Genomic DNA, 6,528 nt, shown 5'->3' on the forward strand with positions numbered 1-6,528 from the left:
CCTGGGCGCCCGGGGCCACCGGCCGCCCTGGCCCCGCCCGGGCCTGGGGTCGCCGTTTCTGGGACCACCCTGCGGCGCGGGGACGGAAGGGGGGCTTGAGGCGGGGCGCCAGGAGCCCCGCCCCCATGAGCTCATCGGCCGCTGCCCCTGGATGGGTTCTGGGGCTGGAGCGCTCTGGGTCCCAGGCCTCCAGCGGGTGTCGCGCTCGCCTCCCGCCGAGCCCACCCTCCAATCTGGGCTCCCTGGAGCCCTGGGCAGAGGGCGGCTGGAAGCTCACTGGCCCGGGCATGCCCGTGGGCAGGAGTCCTGCTCGGTGGCCAACCAGCTCCCCCACCACACCCTTGGATTCCAGGGGGTTTGGAGGGTGGTGGGCCCAGCCATTCGGAGTTGGCACGGACACAGGGGTGGCTTTCCAAGCAAGGGGCAGGCACACAGTGCGTGTGCGCAGTGTTGGCCTGTATCTCGGCTTTGGAAAAAGCTACCCACATGGTTATGGGATGGCAGCCTGAGCAGGGACAAGGGGTGGGGGTAGGGGGGGTGTCTCCAGGCCTCCCCTGTCCCCTGCAACACAGCCCTCTCCTGACTCCTGCCATAACTGCAGGGAAGGGACACCAGGGACTTTTGCTTTGGGGCCATTTTCTGTCAGGAAGGGCCTGGCAGTGGGTGCCAGGGCACCTCTGGACAGGAATACCCCTCCCTGGTACCCCATTCTAGCTTGACCATCCTCACAGAACATGGGTGGACGGTGCTGCTTGGGGTGGGCTGGGGCTGGAAACTTCTCAGATGGCCCTTGGAGCCAACTCAGGCTGGGCTTGGGGACATCTGTTTCCCATCTGGTGGTGTGGGGCCGGGGCGGGAGGTATTTGGGAGGAGCAAGGGGGGGAGGGGGGACGGGGGACAGAGACTGGACTCAGTCCCAGCTGGGACTGAGAGTCATATCCGGCCTGCATCTGGGGAGGGCACCTTCAGAATTGCTGGGGTGGGAGCAGGGAGGTCGCCCGAGATGGGCCTGTCCGGCCCAGACAGCCTCAAGAAGCCTTGGATGAGGACATGGGGGTCCGGGGGTGGGGGTGGGGTGTTAACCGAAGCACCGTTGCTCCTCAGCTGGCCCCTGGACCCCTAACCCCAGGAATCGAAACCTATGTGAGGTGGATCAGGGACTCTGGTGGAGCGTGGACCAGGCTGCACCCCACCACCCACCCCAAGGAATCCTTCCCTGCCTGGGCAGGGCGGGCCTCCCCAAGGGTTCCTGGGTGGGAGGATGGTTTCCTGCAGCCCCTGGAGAGCATGTGCCCTGCAGGGCTTTCTGTCTTGTGACTCAAGAAAACTTCTACCACCACCCCACCCCCCCTCCACCAGACACCACTGTGACCCTGCGTTGCACCCAAGGGTTGGTCCCTAAGTCAACCTGGCTGGGGTACCACTGGTTTCCTGGCTTGTTGTAGGGCTCATGTGCTAATGAGGGGCTTAGACCCAGTAACCAAGGGGGTGGGGGTTGTGGCTGGGCCCAGGGGCTGGTGCTGCTCCCCTTGGGCCAGTGTCCCCGATGCCCGGCATATCCAGAGACAATCCCTCCCTCAGGGGACATGGGGCATGGGGAGGAGGCCAGTGGCTTTAGAAAAAGACCCATCTTTAAAGAAGAGAGGTTCCCGCAGGGGAGGGGGAGCGGGCCTGCACCTCATGCCCCAATCCACGTTCCTGCCACCTGTACCCCACCTCTGCGCTCTCCTTCCCACCAGCACCCCACCTCCACTCTCTTGCCCCCTCTGTAATGCCCAGACAGAGCTGGTCTCGGGGCTCCACTGGAAGCCCCATCTCCTGGGACAGGTTTGAGGGCAGGGGTGGGTGCCTGGCTACTCAGGCCTCAGTTTCCTGGCCTGTGGGATGGGCATGGTGCTGGCCTACTTCTGGGGGTGGGGGGCTTTAGAGTCTGTGGGGAGTGCCCTCTCTGTAATGGGTCTGGTGGCCGCCTTCCAGGACGGCTTTGCTGCCTGCTCTCACCCAGACAGCACGTGCCTACCCATCATTTTGGCAGTTTTGCCGCCTGCCTTCCAGGCCGGGCAGGTGGGGGTGGGGGTTTCCTGCACCCACACAGTTTCATGGCAGGCATGGGATTGCCTCAAGGTGTCTGCCTGCCAGGTGCTTTGAGGAAGGGGCCATTGGTGGCCGCGAACAGGCACTCTGCCGTTCCCCTGAGATGAGGTGCCCATGAAGGTGTACAGGGCACACTGCCAGGAGGGCCAAGGACCCCCCCCCTCCTCAGGGAGAACTGACTGCAGTGTCCCCGCCCACTCAGCCCAGCCTCCAGGCCTCAAGTTTACCCCAGCCCCTGTCTTGTAAGTGCAGCCCCCCAACACCCGCAGCCTCCACCCCTGTGCGTGGAAGCACCACCGTGGGGAGTGCAGCAGACTCAGCCCCACTTGGATCCTGGGTTTGGAACAAGCACCTGAGTGGGAGCTGGGGCCTGGCAGCTGGTCAGGGAGCGGGGTCACTTCCAGTCACTGCCCTGTGCGAGAGACCAGGCTTCCCAGAACTGGCCTGGTGGCCTTCACCCTGCGTGCTGGCCTACCAGGTGTGGTGTGACCCAGCAAACCGGGACCTGTGGCTTCCAAGGAGCTGACCCCACCACAGAGCACACGCACTGCACACGGCTCGTGCACCCCACCCCCCAGCATACACCACATCCATGTTCGTGGCACACATACTGTATACACACTACGTGCCTGCAACATGTACACACACCGCACATGCACTGCACATGCCACGTGTACCACACCCATGCTTGCGGCACACATACTATGTACACCACATGTGTACACACACAGCACGCACAACACACCAACATACACCACACCCATGCTCACAGTACACACACCCGACATTCACGGTGTGTACACCACACTCGGGCATATACTCATGGTACACACCACGCATACTCAGTATGCACAGTATATACACCCCACAATATGTACACCATGCACACCTGCTCCATACACACCACCCACACACTGCATACTGTACACATACCTTGCGCACATTTACATACATATCACATACAGACATGCCCACAATGTGTACACCTCACCCACACAGTACATACACACTACATAGACCGCACATAGGCATAGGCACCCTGTGCAAGACACTCACGTACCATGCATACTCAGTACACACAAGCACACCTCAGTGCACATGCGGGCATGTGCCCACGTGTGTGACACAAACCCTCCAGACCATGCACGCATTCAGCACACACCACATGTACCGTGCACAGACAGTATACACGTGTGTCTGGACCTGGAGACCCCTGGGGAAGTTCCCACAGGCAGGGTGACTATACCAGGGCCTCTCGGGCCCCCTACTGACCACGAGACTGCCCTCCAGGGTGGCAGGCTTCTTGCCAGTGCTGAAACGTGGTCTGCCCCTGCCAGAGGTGGGGCATAGGGAGCCTGCCAGCTTGGCCCTCCACTTGGAATCCAGGAGGCAGTGTTCGTGCCCAGGGGTTCCCATTTCCTCATGTGGCACCTCGCCCTACGGGCTGTTCTGCTCTGGGGCCCTGGTTCCCGGGTGGGGTGGGGGTAAGTGTAACTGGTCCCTGTTTACGTTGGTGGGGGGACTTTGAGGTAACTGAGGCCCCAAGCTTCCTTCCAGGTGGGTCTCTGGCCCCACTTGGCCGCATGCCCTGCCTGGCCTGGGACCACGTTCTGTGTTGTCACACGACCATGTCCTGGCTGAGGCAGCACCCCCAGGGGAGCTGATAAGGAGGCTGAGGTTCAGCAGAACCACAGAGGGACCTGAGCCACTGCTTCCACCCACTGTGGGGCTGGGCCTCCGCAGCTGGGCCCCAGGGCCATGGCTTCTAGACAGGTCCCTGGAGCAGGTGCACGCCTGCGTGGATGGTATACCCTGGCTTGTCTGGGACCTGCCACCACCTGCTCGCTGTTCCCACATGAGACCTGCCTGCCTCCCGCCTTGTTCTCTCCCCAGGGAGTGCCTGGGCCACTAGACCCCCTCCCTCGTGCCCTGAGGGGCTACCAGGGAGAACAGGGTTGTTGCCCACTCGACTTGGGGTGTGGCCCTGGAAGGTGGAGCGCCCACCAAGAGCCAGGCAGGCTGCTGGGGGCTCAGCCCACTAGCCAGAGGGCCCATGTCCTGGGCCCTATTTTTAGACACTGGACATGGGGCAGCTTCCTGCGGGTGAGGGGTCCCTACTTCCTGTGAGCCTCTTCCTTCCGCCTTTCCTTCCTGCCTCGCAGCCTGGCCGGGCGGGAGCCTCCAGGCTCCCCTCCAGGAAGACGGGGGCCTGGGACACCCCCTGTGTGGGCCCCTGTGGCCTCCCCCTCTTTCCATCCTGGTCCTCGTGCCCCGCCCCGCCCCGCCATGTGACACCAAGGGACTCTTCCCCTTCTCCAGAGGGCCTCTCAGACCCAACACCCTCCCGGGCTGGGGCAAGCAGGCTCGCCCTCCAGCACACGTGGGGACTGCCGAGGGGCCAGGCCGGTCCACTGTGGGCAGAGCCAGGTCTGGGCACAGAGCCCGCAGCCCCAGCAGGTCTGGCTGACCCAACAGAGACTGGCTTTCCACCCACCCAGCAGGCACCTGGGGCGGTTGGGACTTGTGGGCTGGGCTTCGGCTGAGTGAGCAGTCAGTGGGGAGGGTGATGTCCTTGGATGCAGAGTTGAGCTAGCTGGCCCCTCTTGGGTGTGTATGTGTGGTGACGGGGATGGGGAGGGAAGTGGGGGGTAAGAGCCATTCCCAGCGTCTGTGCAGAGGGCTAATCAGTGCTGGCCTGGGAGGCAGCGGGGGCAGGGCTGGTCCAGGCCTGCCCGGGCGGACCACTTATTTGTGTTCTTATTAATAGCCGGGAGGGAGGATGAAACTAAATCCTCCCAGGTGACAATGGTCCCTTTATTCCCTGTGGGGAGCCGACACACTGCCCCCCACCCACCGGGTCAGGGCACCCATGGGTGCGGGAGCTTCCAACAGGCAGGTTTGGCCAGTGAGGCACCTGTGGGGTGGGGGTGGGGGCGGGGTAGTACCTGAGGGCTGACCATTTGCCAAACAACCTGCCAACCTGTGGAGCTGGCATTCGCCAGCACCTGCCAAGGTCTCCGCCCACCCTGGGCACCGTGGGGGAGTAAGGGACACCTCGACATTCTGTGCCTGGGGGTGTTGTAGCCGCTGCTCAGTCGCCAACCCCGAGGTTGGAGGAAGAAAGGCCCAGCTGTCTACCACTGAGACCCCACCCCTAAACCAAAGCGTCTCCCAGAATGAAGGCGGCCTTGAGCTGGGCCACTCTCGGAGGACCCTTCGCTCCCTGCCAGCGAGGACATGCCACTCACAGCGACCCCATGGGGCAGGGTAGAACTGCCCCTGTGGGTTTCCGGGACCGGAGACTGGCTCTGTGGGAGCAGAAAGGGACATCTGGGGGTTTCGAACCGCTGGCCTGGTGGTTAGCAGCCCGCTTGTAACCCACCCAGGGGAGGAGCAGCTTGGAGCCCACTTGGGGGTCCGGGGGTGCAGCTGGTTCCTGATTGGTGGTTGGGCAGGTGGGATCCTGGGGCACGAAGAACTTGAGGCCCCACAGCGACCAGGCTCAGCTGGACTCAGCCAGCCTTGGGCCTCTGCCCTGTGTGCCTGTCTCTTCCCCTTTTGCTTTCCTGCCCCCTCCCCATCGCCATCTCGGTTTTTTCTTTTCTCCTCTCTTCCTGTCTCTTATCTTGCGGTGTTTCTCCCCGCCCCTCGCCTCCTCCCCCCTCCCCACATTTTCCGTGGCAGATAGATGTAACAAAATGTTCCTTGTTTAGCATGGGCAACGCTGGCGTGGACGGTGTCCGCCACACCTTGTAACCAGCCCCCAGACAGAACCCCAGGCCTCCCCCACAGCCCCTGGTAGCTGGTGGTCTATCTTGAGCTCCAAGTTGGCCTCCATGTGTGAAGGGAGTGGGGGGCAGGCCCCCTTTGTCCGCATGTTATTCGTCATTGACATCCCGGTCGGAGGCCCCCCAGACAGCGCCCTGGAGCTTTCGATGCCTGACGCCACTGCCCACCTCAAGAAGCCTGGGGCGGGTTGCAGGGTGTCTGGTCCCAGGCCCACCTCCTCCCCCCCATCACCAGGATGGTGGCCCCAAAGGAAACACTTCCCCCTCGAGACCTGATTTGTGGTGGGTGAGCCCCAGTTCACTACACTGCTCACCACACGGACAGCTGTGCGTAACCACCTGCGGCTGCGAGGGAGATAAGACGAGGCTTTCTTCGACCGTGAAGAGTCACAACCTGCGACACACCTGCCCACAGGCGCCGAGCTGCCATGTCCTGTGGGGTCGCTGTGACGGGGAGTTCGGCCTGCGAGTGAGCCACGTGGCTGCCCCTGCGGCAGGGTTAGGGGCAGGGCTGTGGGGTATTTCCTCTGTGGAAGCGCCTAATCAGTGTGCCACCACGCTCCCTTTTTCCTAACCACCAGGCCGGTCAGCAGTGCCGGCCTCAGGAAGGTGGGTTTTTAAAAGCCGCTGTTAGAGGCCCAACTGC

The sequence above is a fragment of the Echinops telfairi genome, unplaced genomic scaffold, assembly GCF_000313985.2.
Source record: "Echinops telfairi isolate 266 unplaced genomic scaffold, ASM31398v2 ScPeMD7_7417;HRSCAF=8455, whole genome shotgun sequence".
In the NCBI taxonomy this organism is placed as follows: Eukaryota; Metazoa; Chordata; class Mammalia; order Afrosoricida; family Tenrecidae; genus Echinops; species Echinops telfairi.